Genomic DNA, 20,697 nt, shown 5'->3' on the forward strand with positions numbered 1-20,697 from the left:
GTTGCACAGGCTTTTTATAAGTCAGGCCACGCTTGACTTCCTCCTGAATCCTATTTAGCCAGAAATCAGTCACATGACCACAAACTACACTCCAGGAAGGAGGGAAAGTGTTATCATCCTGCGTGAGGGGAAAGAGGAAAATGAATCAGGGTTTGGTGAAGATACCCACGTTTCTGCAGAAAGGCCTGAGGCCATTAATGGTGTGAAATGTGTAGCGCTGTGGACAAGCGGCACGGGGGCCGCAGGGAGGGGCAGGAGATGGATTTGTGTGGGCAACAGGGTAAAAGAGTGAACGGTGGGCACTCCTCAGGACCGAGAGGCGGGGGGGGGGGGCGTCCCACCATGCCCCAGAGCACCCCTTCTAATCCAATCCTGCCATTTTACAGAAGAGAAAACTGAGGCCCGGAGTCGGAAAGTACATGCCCACAGTCAAGGCACCAGAAACACAGTTCATTGGCCAGCCATCTTGCTGGGCAGAGTTGCATTCCCCACCCAGGAACAAATCACTGCTGTTCTCCAAAAAAGGGGGAGACCTTCATGTACGGAGCAAGAGCTATTCCAGGCCACCTCTGCTGAAATAGAAACACACTTGTGGTGCCTGGGGGATACACAGTGAGACCAGTTACTCACTTACCATCCTCAGAAGCCAGGTGGCATTTGAAACTGCACCGTCTTGGGAGACCACGTTCCCCCGTTGGCTGCTTTCTCTCACGTTTCTTGCCTCCATCCACTTCCATCACGCTGACAGCCTCCCTCAGATAGCGCCCCAACTAATCCACACAGCAAAAGGCATCAAGCTCAGGAAAAAACTGACCTGATGGGTTAAAATAAAAACAAGACTAAGGGGGACTTCCCTGGTGGCACAGTGGTTAAGAATCCGCCTGCCAATACAGGGCACACGGGTTCGAGCCTTGGTCCAGGAAGATTCCCACATGCTGCAGAGCAACTAAGCCTGTGCGCCACAACTACTGAGCTACTGAAGCCCGTGTGCCTAGAGCCTGCGCTCTGCAACAAGAGAAGCCACCTCAATGAGAAGCCCACGCACTGCAATGAAGAGTAGCCCCCGCTCACTGCAACGAGAGAAATCCCATGCGCAGCAACGAAGACCCAATGCAGCCAAAAATAGATAAATTAATAAATAAATTTATATATATAAAAAAACAAGACTAATGGAACAAGAGCCGAAATCCTGCAACTAATTTAGAATAGTTCAATAATGCAAAATATCCTTCTTAATAACAAGAGGCCGTAGCATACGATGATAACAATAATGACCAAAGTAACTGTCATGATGTAGTCAAACAATGTAAACACCAACAGAGACAAGAAGGGCTTGATTCCAGAGTCTGCCTGACTTGCCAATTTCAAATCCCTTAAACTTCTCATTAAGTGTGATTTTTAGTTGATCTATCTTTCATCTCAGACAGTAACCTTTAATGGAGTTAATTAATGGAACATTTTTTAAATCCCCCTGTAATTTTTTTTTGATTACAGTTATAAAGTACACCATAGTAACCTTTCCTGCTTTTGTAATTACTGGTTTGTGAAATTCCAATTATTTCCTCTTTATGAACAATCACCTTTAAAGAAAGTTTCCCTGGTCATTGTTATGTGGCTTTCAGTTTGATAACAGAAATTATAAACCACCACAGCCCAATATTATAGGCCATAAAATCCATGTCACGTAATGTTGCGTGTAATTACATCCTGCATTAAAATCACTCATCTCTCCATTGTCAGCCTGCGTTGTGATTATCTGTTTATATGTCTGGTTCCTCCACTAGACTCTGAAATGTTCAAGGGCAGGAACCCACAATATGTAATTCATCTCTGAACCCCTTTTGTCGAGCAGAGGGTCTGCCCCACCAGATTCTTGTTTTGTGAGCTGATGGGTGGTTGGATAGGCATCAGAGATACGATTTGAAATGCTTCACTTCTTTTGCTCACCCAAAAAGCACTTCTTCCTTCAAGCATTTTTCCAAGCATAATGCTGGTTTGTTTGCTTTCTTTTTCTTTCCACCCAATCTGAAGGAAATGACCCTAAATGTTAAAAATGCTCATCTCTGTATAGCAAGACCAAGGGCGGTATTTATCTTCTTCTTCACATCATTTTGTATTTTCCAAATTCTCTCCAATAAATATATAGTTTTGGGCTTCCCTGGTGGCGCAGTGGTTGAGAATCTGCCTGCTAATGCAGGGGACACGGGTTCGAGCCCTGGTCTGGGAAGATCCCACATGCCGCGGAGCAACTAGGCCCGTGAGCCCCAACGACTGAGCCTGCGCGTCTTGAGCCTGTGCTCCGCAACAAGAGAGGCCGCGATAGTGAGAGGCCCGCGCGCCGCGATGAAGAGTGGCCCCCACTTGCCGCAACTAGAGAAAACCCTCGCACAGAAACAAAGACCCAACACAGCCAAAAATAAAATAAATAAATAAATAAATAAAATTAAAAAAAAAATATATATATATATATAGTTCTTTCCAATCTGGACATATTTAATAAGGGAGACTTTAATCAAATAAATCTAATCTTGAAGAAAAAACATGTAGGAGCACCTACAATGCGCAAAGCACATTGAATAGAGGTCAGTGCACACCGTGCTCTAGGTGGGACATTCACATATTCAGTGTCAGTCTCTATTATTACTAACTGCGTGGACCACTTAGAACCACTCATGTCAGGGCTCTGGCCCTGTTTTCTCATCTACAAGATTAGAGTGGTGGATTCCAGGATCTCTAAAGTCCCCTTCAGATCCCCAGTCTTAGGGTGTAAATAGCTAATTTTCCATAAGAAGTCATCCAGATCATGAGCAAGACATGGATAAAATTATCTGAGAATGTCGAGGATGGTGAGACTACTTCCAGTCAGTGGATCAGAGCAAGTTGGAGAAAATGATGCTAGAGCTGAGTTTGGAAGAATGAGTAGGACGCCAACATGCTTGGAGGATGGGGGAAGGGCTGTACAGCAGAAGCTCCCTGAGCAGAGGCGGGGGTCAGGGAGGGGGGGGAGGGCGGGAGGGCAGAACAAGAGGGTGTTCAGTTCACAAGGGAAGAATGAACTGGCTGCAAGTAGAGAAGCCGTGGATGGAAGACAAACAAAGCAGTCTCAGGTTGAACCTTGTAATTGACAAGGAGAAACCCTCAAGATGGCAGAGCTAAGAATAAAAGGCTGAATCTTTGCCTAAAATAAAGCCACAGTGTGGCTGAGATGATTGGGTGGCACAGGTCACAACAGAAGCCTCTTAGCCAGCAAGATCGGGACTGATGGCTCAGCATCACCAAAACGTGGGTTAGAGCACGGAATCGCAAAAAAACGATACAAGCACACCTGCAATATCCTATTTTAACTTAAAAATGTATAAATATGCATCCATTCTTTGGGTACATCCTCACTACTTGGAGTTCCACTTGATTTCCAAATCTCCTGTTCTATTCACTTGAAGTAGAACAAGAACTGAAGACACTTCGAAGCAACTGGGACCCAGAATTCTTCCCCATTTGTATAATCCTTCCCCAAATTTCACAGTTGCTTTGCCTGCACTCAATTTGACAGCAGTTTATAAGCAATTTGCCTTTATTAAGTCTTTCCCAAGCACTCGACTTAATTTCCATGGAAATGACAACTCTATTACCTTCCTACTCATATTCCATCAGTACTGCAATATTTACCTAATTTTGTAATTGCTATAACAAATAATTTTCGCATGAACAGGTTTGGGACAAGGGTAATTGACTCTTGGTAAGCATCCAGTTTCCCTGATTGGAACAGCTGTGAGCCTCGGAGGGGCGAGGGCATTGGTCAGCGGGTTTTACAGAGGAAAGGAGGACCACTGGTTAGCACAGCAAGACAGGTAAGTGGAGGTCATTTAGAAGCATGGTGTGCTGGCTCTGGGTGCGGGGGCAGATTTCTGGTGTTTGCAGATGTCTATGGTGTTAATACTCTCAATCTGACATGCCTGAATGCAGAGATGTGTACAGTCAGCTGTTGTGACCCATAAGAGCCAGCTCCAGGACACACTGGTTAAGAGCATACCTTTGGCCATGGCAATGAGAGATCTCTCCAAATGGACCATGAAGCAAGAGAAGAGGCTCTCAAGAATCTCCAGGTGAAAGCCTTTCAAATGGGTTCCATTTTTATTTTTAATAGCAAGGAAATATTTTCGTAAAATAACTTTCCAGCAGTTGCATGAGGTTTCCCCTCTGCCACATCTAGGCTTTCCCTCTTCACCATTGCTCTGCTGATACTTGCAAGCTAGTCTCCAGGTTGAAAAGCCTCCAAGTCACCTGTATCACTCATATGACCCCAAACACAGAATAGATCCCCAGGATGTAGGAGAAAGTGAACCCTGGGATGGACCAGAACAGGGGCAGGCTGGACCTCATCCTGATGTGCAGAAGGGGACTTTGGGAAAGAGGAGCTGGAAAGGGAGGCAATGGAATCTGCTATGGACTGAAACGTCTGTGTCACCCCAAAATGCATTTATTAAAACCTAAACCCCTAGGTGATGGTATTAGATGGTGGTACTTTTAGGAGGTGACTAGGTCACAAGGGTGGCACCCTCATGAATGAGTTTAGTGTCTTTATTAAAAAGGACTCAGAGAGCTCCCTCGCCCTTTCCGCCATGTGAGGACACAGCCAGAAGACGGCCATCTATGAATCAGGAAACAGGTCCTCAACAGACACCAAATCTTCCAGCACCTCGATCTTGAACTTCCCAGCCTCGAGAACCATGAGAAACAAGTGTTTGTAATTTAAACCACACAGTATATGATATTTTTGCTACAGCAGCCTGAACAGACTAAGATAGAGTCTGATGCCTAAGAAGACAGAGGTAGTGGGATCTCTGCTGCACAAGCTAGGAGAGCTGGGCGCTCAGGTCCCTGGGTACGTCCACATCCACACCCGGTGTAGGCAGTCCCTCAGAAGCAGTGGCCATTTACTCTCTGGGATCTTCCAAAGACACATTAGACCCTTGGGTCTAATGGGGCTCTGAGAATGGACAGAGGACCGGTTTGGGGGCTTACGTCTAGGGAGGTCTGTGGTCACGGCCGTGACAGTTTCGCCAGGCTGGGGTCTGCTGTAGGACGATGGCTACCTCCCAAGTTTGTGGCAGGAGACCTGCTCCGGCCCCCGGTCATCCTCCTGCAGAGGGAGATCTCCTGAGGAAGGACTGGGGTGGAGACACCGCCGGGGATAAGTCTGGTTATTAATTAAATGCTCGAGTGGGGTCAAGCTGGCTTTCCTCAGAGGTGACACAAAATGACCCTCTGAGAACCAGGGTCTGTAGAAATGGCTGAGTTGGATGAGAAGCACCCTTGAGACCATTCAGTCCTCAGTGGTGATCAACCAGGTGCGCACACAGGTGGCAGGTGGAGAACGGACTCTAGCGAGCATCACCGCCCTCCTGAGGAAGGACTGGGGCTGGAAGTCAGGGGTCAGGGCTGAGTCCTACAGTTTAAACAACTTCAACTGTGTGCCAGCCACGAGCCAGGCATTCCCCTTGAAGAGACCTGGTCCCAGCCCTGCAGCCCTCAGCCTTCGCAAGCGGTGAGCAGGCAGATGGAAATTCCTCAGTGGTTTTCAACATCTCACATGCTATATACCACCCACTACTCCATCAAAGAAGCCAGGTCTCAAATCAAGTGAAACCCAAAACCCACATTTTCCTGAGGAGGAAATTAACATGTTTACAAATATTCGGCAGTGGCTGTCATTTATGGAGCCGAGGACTCCAAAGGCATGGCACTTCCATCGGTTCTCTACGACGCAAGTGCGCAAAGCAGCAATTTCATTAGTAATCAGGGATTGTTACAAATCCGGGAAGCATAAATGGTGTTATTATTACAGCCATTATTGAAAAATGCATGAGTTAAAGAGAGATTGTCACAGTCATGGAGGTAGGGACCATTAAGGGTATGAGAACTCTTAGAAATGAAGACCCTGTGATGCTCCCTAGGGTCCGTTCTCCTCCTGCCACCTGTGTGCGCACCTGGTTGATCACCACTGAGGACTGAATGGTCTCAAGGGTGCTTCTCATCCTTCTCAGCCATTTCTACAGACTCTGGTTCTCAGAGGGTCATTTCGCGTCACCTCTGAGGAAAGCCAGCTTGACCCCACTCGAGCATTTAACCAGACTTATCCCCGGCGGTGTCTCCACCCCAGTCCTTCCTCAGGAGATCTCCCTCTGCAGGAGGATGACCGGGGGCCGGAGCAGGTCTCCTGCCACAAACTTGGGAGGTAGCCATCGTCCTACAGCAGACCCCAGCCTGGCGAAACTGTCACGGCCATGACCACAGACCTCCCTAGACGTAAGCCCCCAAACCGGTCCTCTGTCCATTCTCAGAGCCCCATTAGACCCAGGCACCTGCAATTGGAGCCCCCTTCCCACCATGCACCCCTTCCCTCTGGTCCCAGTTAGTTGTCTTCACGCTCTTTCCATTTTCCTAAACAAGCCCCAGAAAAAATGGGACTCCTTCTGTCCATCCTACTCAGATCTTCCTCCTGCACAAAGCATGGGGCCAGCATCTCCAGCTGCTGTGGGAGGATGGAAGAGGGAAGGGCCGAGGGGCACAGGAAATATGATTTGGGGGGAAACAGCAGTTATTACTTCCAAAGTACGATGAACACACTTTGAGATGTCACCTGGGATGGGAGTGGCTGATAAGACCCCAGAGGATATGTTCAAATTGCTGCAGCTGGGCCATAATCCACCTCTGAAGGAGGGGCCCTGGGCTGCCCTCCCTCACCCTCTGTCCTAAATAGCGCTGAGCAGATTTGGAGAGAGCCTCAGCGGGAGGGTGCGAAGTTGGTGACAGCTCCCCCAGGCCCCTAGCAGGTGTCTCCTCCTCAGCCCTCAAGGAAGAACTCCAAGAAGCAAGCAACAGCCCAACCACAGGTCCCCTTGGCTTCTGAGATGCCCCAGAGACAGGGGGAGCTTGATGCAGTGCCCTGGCCGCCTGGGGCCTAGCTCCCTGAAATCCCTGTAGTCTCTCATATTCTCTCTCCCTTCCCAACTTAGTCTGTTTGAGCTGCCTTTACCACCTATACTTCTAGGGACATTCTGTTCAGGATCACTTGGATATTCTCTAAGAAGATGGAGCCTCTCTACAACTCTCGTCTTCTCCTTCTGAGCTCTCACCAGAATTGCTTTCCACAGTCCGTTCATGGCCGTGGAGGCTTTTTCTAGCATCACTCCCACACTCTTTCAGCCTCCACCCATTACCCAGTTCCAAAGCTGCTTCCACATTTTTAAGCATTTGTTATATCAGGACCCCACGTCTCGATACCAATTTCTGCCTTAGTCTGTTCAGACTGCTATAACAAAATACCATAGTCTGGGTGGTTTATACTAAATGTCCATTGAAAGATGAATGCATAAAAAAGATGTGGTATATAGATATACAATGGAATACTATTCAGCCTTAAAAAAGAATGAAATAATGCCATTTGCAGCAAGATGGGTGGACCTAGAGATTATCATACTAAGTGAAGTAAGTCAGACAGAGAAAGACAAATATCACATGATATCACTTATGTGTGGAATCTAAGAAAAAAAAAGATACAGCTGAACTTATGTACAAAACAGAAATAGACCCACAGACATAGAAAACAAACTAATGGTTACCAAGGGAAAAGGGGGTGGGAGGGGGGAAATTAGGAATTTGGATTAACATATACCCACTACTATGTGTAAAATAGATAACCAACAAGGACCTACTGTATAGCACAGGGAACTATACTTACTATTTTGTGATAACCTATAAGAAAAAGAGTCTGAAAAAGAATATATATGTATGTATATGTGTGTGTGTGTGTGTATGTGAGTGTGTGTATATATACATACATATATATATATATCTGAATCATTTTGCTCTACACCTAAAACTAACACAACATTATAAATCAACTATACTTCAATTAAAAAAAAAAAGAATGGGTGGTTTATAAACAACAGAAATCTATTTCTCATACTTCTGGAGCCTGGAAGCACAAGATCAGGGTGGAGCATGGTCGGGTGAGGGCCCTCTTCTGGGTCATAGATTTCTTGCAACATCACATGGTGGAAGGAACTAGGCAGCTCTCTGGATCCTCTTTTATAAGGACACTAATCCCATTCACAAGAGTTCCACCCTCATGACTTAAGCCCCACCTACTAATACCATCCATCACCTTTGGGAGTTAGGATTTCAACCTATGAATTTTGGGGAGACACATTCAGATTATAGCAGAGATGATGGTTTTTCAATAATGGATTTTCTCTAATCAGGTCTGGAAGGTTCCAGAAAGGTGGTCCCAGCATTGTTCCAAGGGTTTTTCTATGTGGCACTTGGGTTGAGTCCACTGGTTCCCTGAATAAGCCTGTGTTATATTATGTGTTAACATATTATCAGGAGTCAGGCTTCCTAAAGGACATCTGCTAGTCTTTCCAGGAGGTTGAATGGGGGTTTGGGAGAAGCTGGGGGCTGGAAAGGGGAGGACTTTGGGATTTGAGACGAGCCTCTTGCCAAGTAAATGAGGTGACAGGTATTTAGTCTCTTAGGTTTGGGTCATGGATTATTCTCAGACACCCTTAAGGTGGCTTTTCCTAGATCTCATTTAAAAAGTAAAGGTGGGAAAGACAGATAAAACAATAGAAGAGAACAGGTGTGTTCTAGAGAGAAAAAATATAAATGGTGAAAAACTGTCAGTTATAATAATAACAACTAGTAGAACCTGTTTTTCACCCACTAATTTGGCAAAGATTAAAAATGTATAAATGCCTGAGAATTCCCTGGCAGTCCAGTGGTTAGGACCTGGCCCTTTAACTACCAGGGGCCTGGATTTGATCCCTTGTAGGGGAACTAAGATCCTGCAAGCCTCATGGCACAGCCAAAAAAAAAAAAAAAAAGTATAAATGCCTAATGCAGAAGAGGATGCAATGATATAGGTGTCTTATCTACCACTTATTGTGGTCTGAATAAGTATGGGAGGCAGAATAATGCCCCCCACAGAAGTCCATTTCCTAATCTCAGAGCCTGTGGATATGTTAAGGTACATCGCATGAGTGAATCAAGGTTGAAGAGGGAATTCGGTTGCTAATAAACTGACCTTAAAATAAGAAGGTCATCCTGGATTATTTGGGCGGGCTCAATATAATCACAAGGGCCCTTAGATGTAGAAGAGGGAGGCAGAAGAGAAGGTCAGAGTGATGACATGGGACAAGGACTCAACCCACCATTGCTGGTTTTGATGATGGAGGAAGCGGCTATGAGCCAAGGGATGCAGGTGGCATCCAAAAGCTGCAAAGGGCAAGGAAATGGATTCTCCCCTGGACCTTCTGGGAAGAATACAGCCCTGTTGACACCTTGATTTTAGCCCAGTGAGGCCCATTTTGGACTTCTCACCCTCCTACTGAACTGTAAAATGGGAATCGTGTTGTTTTAAGCCACGGTTTGTGGTAATTTATTATAAGAGCAATAGGAAATTGATACAATTAGTATAATTTTCATTATACTGTACTACTTTGAAAGTGTGTTTTAAAAGTCTGAAAACGTTTATGTTATTTGACCGGCAATTCCATCATTAAGAAACTATTTCGAGGGAAGGTACCTGTGCTCAAAGATGTTCATTACAGTACTAGTAATAATAGCAAATAATAGAAACAACCTAAATGTCCAACAATATGGGACTTGTTAAGTAAATTAATACGTTCTTGTGATGCAATGTCATACAACCTAAAAAAATAGTTGAGGTAGGGAAAAACTTCCTCAAGGTAAAATAAGGAAAGCAGGACCCCAAATTTTATATAAAATATGATATTCGTTTCATAAAAAGACATCAGTGTACACATATGATATAGCAAAATGCCAAAACTAGTTATCTCTGGGCACCAAGACTATGGGTTAAATTTCTTTTGTTTCTTGTAATGTTTCTATTTTCTGAATGATCTATAATGAATATGCCTTATTTTTCTAATCAATAAGAAATTTTAAATACAACTCCACAAAACAAAACAAGACAAAGCAAAAATCTCCAGGGTGCCTAACAAGGATATTTTACAAAAGTAAAAAAAAAAAAAAAAAAAATACAGGAAGTAATAGAATTCCTTGTGCATCTGTGAATGGAGGTGGTTTTGTGTCCTAATGAAAACAGTATCTTAGAATCCTGGAATCTCGGAGTCAAAAGGGCTCTATGAATCCCCTACTCCACACCCAACTCCAGTGTGAATCTCCTCTTTGGGAGACCAAAGCTAAATTAGATTTTACCGTGAGGAGTATTGGGGATGGGAAGCTCTGTGCCTTACCTTTTAGGGCCACCAAGGGTCTGTGGTCTGGACGTTGAGTACATGCATTGACCTATGGAGAGAAGACAAGAGGAACCATCTTCATTTGCTGGACTGTGAGGTCTCTGAGGCAGGAAGCACGTCTATTCTATCCCCAGATGTGTCAAACACATAACAGGTGCTCCATAAATATTTCCTGTGGAATGAGTCAAGGTAAAGGGACTGCGGCTGGTTCAGAGCAGGAACAGGGTTCACAGTGACTATGCAGGGGTGTCCCCCAAGTAGGTGGCCAGCCCTGCACTCCACAGCAGCCAAGGGACGTCACAATCTATGGCTCACATCCTAGTATATACGGGAACAGGTCCCAGGAAACTGGTCTTGTAGGATCAAATGCGGTGGAAGCACCCTTAGTTCCTTGGAGTAGGAGACAAAAGTGTCTTCATTTCTACTTCCTTGCCCTGGTTGGGACCAACTCAAAGTCAGGTCCCCATGACAGTAACTGGGCTGATGGGAGGCAGGCAAAGCTGGTCACAGGAGTATGCTGAAGCCTTATTTGCATGTGATCAACACAAGGAAGTTCTTGTTTGATGTACTTATGAGGGTGAAAGTAGCACTGGCGTCAAAATGCCGGGCTCAAACTCCGGCTTTGGGGGCCTTCTGACCTCTCTCTACCTCCTGCCTCTTCTTTCTAGAGTTTGGCCTCACTCTTTTGCTACGTGTGGGCTCCTTCCATGCTGTGGGGAAGATGACTCCAGGCTGCCAGAGTCACACCCTTCCAACCTCATGATCCCAAAGGCTAAAGGCAGTCCTTCCAACTACATGCAGCAGAAAAATCCTGGGAAGGAGCTCTGACTGACCCAACTAGAACCATGGCCAGAAGGATGGAGCCCTCCAAACAGCCAGACCTTGTCAAGAACCCACACTCCAGCAGAGGATGGAATCACGGCTCTGCGATCGACAGCCCCTCCAGAGCCATTTGGAATTGGGGGTGGGGAGGGTGAGAGGAAGTTTCTGGAAGGAAAGAGGATGCCCGGCAGTCCTAAACAACAAAATATCTTTGACAACAAATCCTAACTGCTCTTCCGGACTATGCCCACCTCCCCTGCCACTGCATCAGCTCCCCCTATTTTGTACATGAATCATCTCCGTCTCCTGCAGATTCCATCCTTTCTGTTTCAGTCATGGGCCTGTTAATTAGGCCTGTTCCTCACCGTGCTTCGGTGCCTTTGGTTCTGTGACACAGGGCTGCGGGGAAAAGCAGCTAAAGAGGACTAATTAAGACTCGGAGAGCTTTCAATAAGGTACATGGAAATGAACAAATTAACTGACGATGCCAAAAAGGCAATATTGCCCCAGTGGGGATTCCGCATATGGAGATAACATTAAGGAACGCAATAGTCATTGAGAGCAAACTAAGAATTATGAGTGATATTCAGTCCCATTACCTCCAAGGTGTCATACGTAATAGCAGGAAAATGTCATTAGATGTTAGGAGACAAAACAAACAGGTTAAGAAAGCCCTAGTGGGGGAAGCAGAGCGAAGGAAACAGTGCGACGCTGAGTTGGGGAGGTTTTGCTGGCAGTAGGTGACAAGTCCCAGGCAGAAAAACTGGTCTCTTGTTGCCGACCAGTCTTTGCAGATATGTGACATTCTGCTTTGGTGAAAGAAGACTCCTTTTTCTTCTGTTAGCTTGGATGATACTGAGGAAGGCAACTCGACACATTCACGGAGGATCCAATGGCGTCCCCTGGGGGTACCTTTCAGTCAATGGCGTCAAATGCGATCCCAAGACCATCAGCATCAACCTCATCTGGGAATTTCTTAGAAATGTAAATTCTCAAGACCCCCTCCAAACCTATCCTGGTGTGGGGGGCCCAGCAACTTCTACTTTAACCAGGCTTCCAGTCCAGGGGGACTTTGATTAAAGGCTCAAGTTTGAGAACCACTGGTCTTGGAATTAGGAGCCTGGGGTCTGTTCTAAGCTGTGTGAATTACAAGCAGATTTGACCATTTAACCCCTTTGATGCTTCCAATGGCAAATATAATTGTCCTTACCCTGCCTCCCTCACCACGTTTTCATAAGAATCCAATGGGATAGCTGATATCATGGAAAACAGTGGAGAATGACACAAATATGATAAATTATCCTGATTATTTCAGATACAGTTGGTCCAGCTAAATGGAGGTTCCAGATTCAGAGGTGCAGGGGCACGTGGTACAAAGATGAATAAAGGATATGATATGAAACCCAGGTTTCTGGAAAACATGGCAATTTTTACTTCCCAAACAAAGGGTCTTAAAAAAGGTTTGCAGGCTCTCAAACACCTTCCCCTAGACAGTCTTCTGATGAGTTAAGTGTTTTCTGATGAGTCATCAGAAGTATCTGGTTCTCATTTCCCTTTAAATTCACAGGAGCATAAAGATGAAAAAGAACTGGGGCCGGAGACAAGTGCTTTGCCAAAGCTCCCCCGCCATCCGTAGTTGAGATGGCTCCAGGTGCTCAGCCCTGGGACATGTGGTTGGGCTGTTCATCCAGGCAAAGGCCAAGTCTTCTGGGAACCAACCAACTGGAAGGTGGGACCATCCAAGATGGCAGCCCTGGACTCCCGGAGCAAGAGAGGTGGGGCCTTGGCAGATGTAAACTATGTGCTCCCTCCCCACCCCAGATAAGGGACTCTGGTGAAAGAGGGGAAATGAATATTTACAACATCTTCGAAGGGGAAAGGAAGACCCAAAAGTAGACGTACAGCTTGGTGGTGGGAGGGGAGGGGGCATGGACAGAATATCACTTTCCTTGGATACTGATGTGTAAGCTTCAGAGGTTTCTTAGCTAAATCTCTCATCACAGGATGTTAGAGACTGGATACCTCCAAACCCCACTCTCTCCCTTCCTTTCAGAAAGGTTCAGGTCAAAATTCTAGTACTGGCAGCTTTAGGGTTTGAACTCAAGTTTTGACACTCCTGGTAGAACAATCTGGATGAGTATCTCAAAGGCCAGGGTCTAAGGCATTTCCTGCTTTATCTTTCTCTAGGTTCAGCTCTGATGGGGAAAGGCTCAAAGCAAACACTTATGGGGAAATGCCAAGCATCTTGTTGGTAACACAGCCCTGGGCAAGGATGCTGATTTCACAGCTAGTGTCACATTCCAGAGCAGTACCTCTGAGATACATGGAGAGTATGTCCAGCTCAAAAGCTAACAGAGAGTCCTGGTGGGGACTTCCACGAACCTATGGCTTCCTCACTGGCCATTTCCTTTATACTCACTTGCTCTGGTTATTAATGAACATGGCTGGGGAAACCTGGGCCACATGGAGAGCCTATGTAATGAGAGACCTCATTTGCATCACCAAATCTTGGTTGCCCCACATCATTTCGGCATCAGTGTGGGATATAAATTAATATTTAGATAAAAATTTAAAGTAAGATAAAATTTAAACCAAATATTAATATCTAGATTAAAATTTAAAATTCCCTTCCCCTTTAGGATCTGACCAGCTCTAATTATCTCTATACCCCATCTCCTTCCCAATCTCTGCTCATGTTAGGTTTCTGATATGCTTACCCTGCTGAGGAGCAGACAGCTGGCAACAACCTTGGAACAAGGTCAAGGGCAGGCAAGGAGAGGGGTTGGTGCTTCCAAGTCCAAGGGCTGTGCTTGAGGTATGGTATCAAGCTACACAGACCTGTGTGGGATCACGAGCACGTGACAAAGATGACCCCAGGGGCCACCTTGGCTGAAGAGAGAGATTTGTTTGACCACCATGTCCCGGAAAGCCCTGTGATTGTCAAGTGATTCACCAGATCTGAATGTGTGTGAGAGAATTTCTGGCTGTCTTTGTTTGATGGAGGTGATTCGTTTTCTGGACTAATTGCCAGTCTCTACACTGACACAAACATATACACACGTACTGAGCGGTGTCTTAACAAAAGCTTGGCCCATCCGTCAGAGTTGAGGGTGTTCTTGGAGGGCTAATTGACCATGCATAAATTTCCTATTGAAAATTATAGCAAAAAATGGAGAAGAGAAGAAGATAGCTTTTGCAATGAATAATTAAACCAAAGGATGCTTCTTCGGGGAAGGTGGGGAGGGGCGGGGTGGAGGAAGAGCTAATAGTCATATTTCCAGTCTTTGTAAGAGATAAATGCAGAAATACAGATTCAGAAATGTTTCCAGATCAGCGTTCAAGGCCCTCCCAAATATTGTCCTGTTATGACCTTCTCCCCCATGGCTCCTGACATGATCCGACCAAACAGGTTGTGTTCTGTTTCTGGAACATGTTTTTATCCTGTGCCTTGGATTTCTCTTTTTCCACTACTTCTCTTTTTGCTGAAATACCTTTCAAGACTTGAGTTTTTCCTCAGCCATTTCATATTTTCCCTCCAATCTCATTTTGTTTATACATCTCTCATGAGCTTGAATTTCATCTTTTATTGTAGCTATATTGGACATCCCTCTCCACATCTGGAAGATGGGAACGGTAAACGGTGTTTCATCCTGCATCTTCAGGTCCAGTTTTCTCCGTGAGGACCCCAAGAATGATGTCGAATTTCTCTGAATGTCAGTGGTGTTTTATCAGTACTTGATTAAATTCAACTGTATAAACTGAGCCGATGACTCTTCTAGGTCACTGACTCATTCTTTCTTTTACTCAAAAAACATTCATCAGATGCTGATTCTCCTCCTGGCTTTGTGCTCAACACTGGCAAGTGAATAAGCTATTTGTATTAGTCTCCTAGGGCTGCCGTAACAAAGTACCATAAACTGAGTGGCTTAAACAATAGAAATTTATTGACTCACAGATTGGAGGCTGGAAGTCCAAAATCAAGGTGTCAACAGGGTTGGTTCCTTCTGAGGCCAGTGAGGGAAGGATCTGCTCCAGGCCTCTCTCCTTGGCTTATAAAGAGTCATCTTCTCCCTGTGTCTTCACATCATCTTCCTTCTGTATGTGTCTGTGTCCAAATCGCCTCTTCTAATAAGGACTCCAATCATATTGGAGTAGGGCCTACCCTAATAACCTCATTTTTTTTTTTTTTTAATTCTAGCAGCCTTTTTTTTTTTTTTTAAAGTACAAACAGATTACTTTTTAAATTTATTTATTTATTTATTTTTGGCTGTGTTGGGTCTTCATGTCTATGCGAGGGATTTCTCTCGTTGTGGCAAGCGGGGGCCACTCTTCATCGCGGTGCGCGGGCCTCTCACTATCGCGGCCTCTCTTGTTGCGGAGCACAGGCTCCAGACGTGCAGGCTCAGTAATCGTGGCTCACGGGCCCAGTTGCTCCGCGGCATGTGGGACCTTCCCAGACCAGGGCTCGAACCCGTGTCCCCTGCATTGGCAGGCAGATTCTCAACCACTGCGCCACCAGGGAAGCCCCACCTCATTTTAATTTAATTACTTTTTAAAAGACTCTACCGCCAAATATGATTACATTCTGAGGTACTGGGGGTTAGAATTTCACCATATGAATCTTTGAGGAGGCACAATGCATCCCGTAAGAGTACAATCATTGCCTTCACACAATGCATAGGAAAAGGAGAGAGCTAAGTAAACAGGCAATTACAGTGTAGTGTGATGTATGCACAGTAATAGAGGAGATACAGGAGAGTGCGGCTGGATGGACATTTAATCCATACTTGCCAGGCGGATGGAGAAAGCGACCCAAAGGAAGTGATATCTAAGCTGAGACCACAGTTCTCAGTACCATAGAAAGTGTACCTTCCATTGCCAAAGTGGATGGCATAGAAGTTGCCCCAGGTTCAAATCTAGGTGGTGTCCACCCCACTTCTTCACCCCCCACAGGAGTAAGAAACACCAGAGGAAGACAGTACCTGAGAATTCAATCAGCGGGCTGGTCAACATGGAAGAAAAGCAGTCTCAGGTATTAGTCAGCTTTTGCTAGTTTGCTGTAGTAACAAGCCCTCGGGGGCTCAGCGGCTTTCAACAACACAAGTTTCCTTCTTGCTTGTACTACTTGCCCTTTGTGGGTCAACTGCTCCTCTGATCCTCATTTTATTCATCCCAGGCCCCAGGAGGAAGATGTGGACCCTCTCTAGACACAGTGATCTTATTGCAGAAGTGCAACAGTGACGGAAACTTGCAGTATCCTTTAAAGGCTCTGCTGTAGACAGATAAACCACTTTTGTGCATATTCTATTGCCCTTAACAGGGAACATGGCCAGGCCTGCTGTCAGTGGGGTGGGAAATATTCTCTCACAGAACATGGGGGTGGGGTTACAATGGAATGTAACCCTGTGAGGTTGGACCTGTTAAAAAGGGGGCAGCAAATATTTTGATGAAATCTTACAACCTACCATACGTAGCCATATGCCAATCAGTCCCACACGTTCCCCAATTCCATCTTTCACTCAAGGCAGGACACAGAAAGAAAGCAAACCTTACTACTTTATAACTGACACCCATCAGAACACTTTCCCTGCATAGGAATTTAATGTCATGGCCTTTGGGTCTGCGAGTCAGTGTCTGGGAGAGGAAGAAATATTGCTCTTGAAGACACCGTCGATTCAGTGTCCCTGAGAAAATGATCTATTGGCCTGAAAAATTCCTGTTATAGTTTGTAGTGAATGGCTAGGATAAAAGTTGGTGCTTCCTAGAGGCCTGATTTTCTTCTTTCTATAAGATGATGAGGCTGACACATTACTTAAGATTTCCATCTGGCCTCGGTTATAGCAAAAAGTGTAGAGCAAAATATGGAGCCTCGTATTTCTAGTTGAATTATGTCCTCCCATTTTTTTATATGGCTTCTGAAGACTTCATTGTTTCAAATAACATTTTAGAAGTTTTTCCCTAGTTGGAAAAGTCAGTGTACTTAAAACAAAAATTTAGGAAAACAATAGAAAGTTATCCATAATACCACCTCTCCCCCACAAAAAACCACTTCTGATAGCATTTTGGTATATTCCTTCCAATATTATCTTTATATTTATTTACATATAAATAGATGATGTATATTTTATTATTTATATATATGTATTCAATATATATTTAAGAGAATAAAATCTCCTCCATTTCTCTTTTCCCCCAAGTTCTCCAAAAGAGACAGGGGACCAGAATGGCCCTTAGATCCAAATTTAATTGAGTCTTTTCCAAACAATAATTTTAAAGCTTTTGCTGGCTATATTTGTGGCTGAGGAAGGAGCCATTCAGTGGTATGGTGAATCTGCTTTTTACGTGCTTTTGAATTATTCAGTCTTGAAATAGTGTTTTATAATATTAATAAAGCCTCACTTTACTTACCATCTTATAAATAATACCAGCTACAAAATTGAAAAAATTTTTCATCAAGAATTGCCTAAGTTCAAAGCTGATGGGCCAGGAAGAGTGTGTGTGCAGGCTGTTGCTTGGAGAACAAGGATGTCAGATGGAAAACAGCAACACCCCTAGTCTGCAGGGCTGGGTACCCCACAGCCACCCTGTGTATACATGATAGCTTTTCCTGGGAGTCCGATGGTTCTCATACTATTATTTCAACATTTATTGGTGTTGTAATTTAAAATGCCTTTTTATGTCCTATAACAATGTCACTCAAGCATTCATACGTCAGGATACAAGTGCCAGGGCTAAAATACACATCCCCAAATCAATAACTCACCGCGAAAGTTAAGGTGATAAAGCAGCATGGCATGCCTCGCTGTTGATTTAGGACACACTCAGCAGAAACGCAGGCGCATGTGTACCACAAGGCGGGGACAGCGGTGCTCACAGCAGTACTGCTGTAATAGCTAAACGCTGGACACAGCCCAAATGGCCATCAGCAGCCAAGCGAGCGGGTAACAAAAGGATGGCGTTCTCCAGCAATGGAGGGCTGTGCAGCTACACAGGCAGACAGACCCCAGCTACATGCAACAGCATAGATGAACTGCACAACATCACAAGGAGCAAAAGAAGCCAGACCCACAAATAAATACACACTCTATGACTTCAGTTATACAGCGTTCAAGAAAGGAGACAAGATCCAACTAGAGTGTTGGGGAATGCATGTTTAGGTAGTGAAATTGTGAAGAAAAGCAAGTAAGTGATGCCTAGTAAAAATCAGGGTGGTGGTTCCTTTAGGGAGAAGGAGGTGGTGACTGGCTGGGGGGGTGGATAAGAGAGACCCAAAGGGGACTTCTAGGCACTTGGCCCAGGTGGTGGGTACACAGGTGTCTGCCTTGTGAAAAACCACTAAGTTATGCATCTTTGCGCACTGTGTTGTGGGTACGTTGTATTCCACGGTATAAAAGGTTATAGCAACCAGTGTGACTGGGTCATGTTCCAAATTGTGAACCTGTTTGTTCTCTATAAATATCCTCCCTCCCTTCTCTTGCTTTTACCCAGAAGGGCATCCTCCAAAGCCAGTCATAAAGGGAGAACATAGATTTGAAGGGCCAGAGGAAGAAAATGGCTTATAAGCTCAGTTTCTCCCCTTCCAGAGACTAGACAAAAGAGGACCTTGGGTAGGGTAGGGGAAGAAGTATCTGAGAGTAGGAGGAAGACGGCAGAAGGAGATGGAGCGTGGGACCTTTCTTAGCAGAAGTCCAAGATGCAGAATAGAGGGGTCCAGGCTGCCCTTGAAGAGTGGCCCTCACTACACACATGACTCACGCAAACAAGCTCAACCACCCACAGAAGACACCCTGCCTGCAACAATCCAAGACTCTTGTAGGAAGACCCAGCAATGCCCCCCAACAGAAGGGAAGGCACTTGGGATTGCTATGTGGGGTTGGGGGGCAAAGAGAAAGACCCTTGACCACTAACCAAGGAGAACCCAATGGAAGCAGTGGCGATGTCCCCATCAGCCGGAGCCATGGGGAACGCTCTTTCATCTGGAGAAATAAGCGCTATGTCTCTATCTCATGTTTTTTATAGGCACAATCTGAAACTTTTGACCCAGCTTTTTTTTTTTTTTAAAGATTGATTGATTGATTGATTGCTATGTTGGCAGCTTATTTTTAACATCATCTCTTTCCAGAACGCACAATGACATTTGCATTCAGCTTTCAAAACATATTTAGAGCAGTGATTCAAACTTAATTCTGTGTTTGAATGACTTCAAGGCTGGCTGTCATTTTCTCTGTGCCCAACCCAGTGCTCTGTGGCTCCTTTATCATGACGCATGCTTTAGGTGGCTGGTAGCATCTGCGTTAGCTTTCTGAGCACAGGGAGGTGGGCGGCTGTGTCCCTGAGTTGTTGCCTATCTGAAGATGCCTCTTTTGGGACTCACACAGGAGCACCACCATGTACCACGACTCCTTTTCCCTTTAGAACCCTGGCTTCATTTGCCCACGTTGTCTCCTATTAAATGCTGCAGAAGGTAAGTCTGACTTTGACTCTTTGTCATTAGCTTCCTCTCTTGGAGTCTGCGTGGGTGATCATTTCTTTGTCCTTGGAGTTCAAGAATTTCACCAGGCTATTTTCTAGGTGTTGATCTGTTTTTATTCTTTTCACCTGGGGCCTGGTGGGTACTTTTGATCTGCAGATGTAGGTTTTTCTCAGAACTGTTTCATCCTGTTATTTCTTTGAATGCCACTCTTATTCCTTGTGCTGTGATCTCTCTTTCAGTGACATGGGTTTTCAAAATGCTGAGGCTCTGTTGTCTGTTCCCTAGAGCTGTCCTCACCTCTCTGAGTTCTTTTTTCTGGTCACTTTGCCCTTTTCTAAACAGTCTGCTCAAGTTTACATCCATTCAGGGGCCTCTAAATGGAGGGTTTATTCAAATAGGTCAGCATTTGACTTATTTCCTCCCCTCCAGCTCTTGTAGATTGACTTTTCCTCCGTATATTTTTGCCAAAGGTAAATTCCACCCACCTGCCACTGAAACAAGAGGAGAGATATTACTTTTGGCCCCAAGTACAGACTGTTTCAAGAGCAAGGCATGAATCAGCCATAGCCGGGCCGACTGTCAGAGACTCCAGGAACAGCCCGGGTCCTAGCTCTCTTGCATATTCATTGTACATCTGGCATCTGATCTCCAAAAGCACAGCCAGGAAAAAAGTCAGAAGCTGGTTCTCTGCTGGAGAAATATCACCCAGATGCCCCATTTCTGACGCTGGCAATTACAACCAGCTTCTTTATGGGGGTCGTGATCGGGAAGGCCCTAAGCACTTACTCATTGGCCATCCAACTAAGTGATACAATCTCTCCTCCAATTATTTGCAAGCAAGAGATGAATGAAAAGTCAGCTCTGGCTGGATTTTAGATTGACCTTCTAATGATGGGAATTAGAGTCGTTCCATGGAGTTGAAATCATGTCTATCATCCCAAGGATAGGAGAGATTTAGGGGAAAATACATCCTTAATTTTTATGATTTTCTGAGACATCCCACAATTGTCTGTTTAAGACTTTTCTCCTCAAGCGTTCCCTGGTTACATAGTTCCAATCATTCGGTAGCTGCCTCACCCAATGCCCTCAGCATAGCAAATGCCAGGCTTTATATGTGGC

The 20,697-nt window shown here is 45.1% G+C and overlaps 1 long non-coding RNA gene across 1 annotated transcript in view; it reads right to left on the reverse strand.

The window, feature by feature from the left end:
* Positions 1–20,697, reverse strand: part of LOC309612682 — a 399,141-nt gene that overhangs the window by 77,896 nt on the left and 300,548 nt on the right. Inside the window, exons 3-4 of the long non-coding RNA XR_014235335.1 lie at positions 10,281–10,332; positions 635–814 (exon numbers count right to left, since the gene is read on the reverse strand). This is a non-coding gene — a long non-coding RNA (uncharacterized lncRNA). The remainder of the gene's footprint in view (positions 1–634; positions 815–10,280; positions 10,333–20,697) is intronic.

This window comes from Balaenoptera borealis, assembly GCF_965194805.1.
Source record: "Balaenoptera borealis genome assembly, chromosome: 16".
Classification (NCBI taxonomy): domain Eukaryota; kingdom Metazoa; phylum Chordata; class Mammalia; order Artiodactyla; family Balaenopteridae; genus Balaenoptera; species Balaenoptera borealis.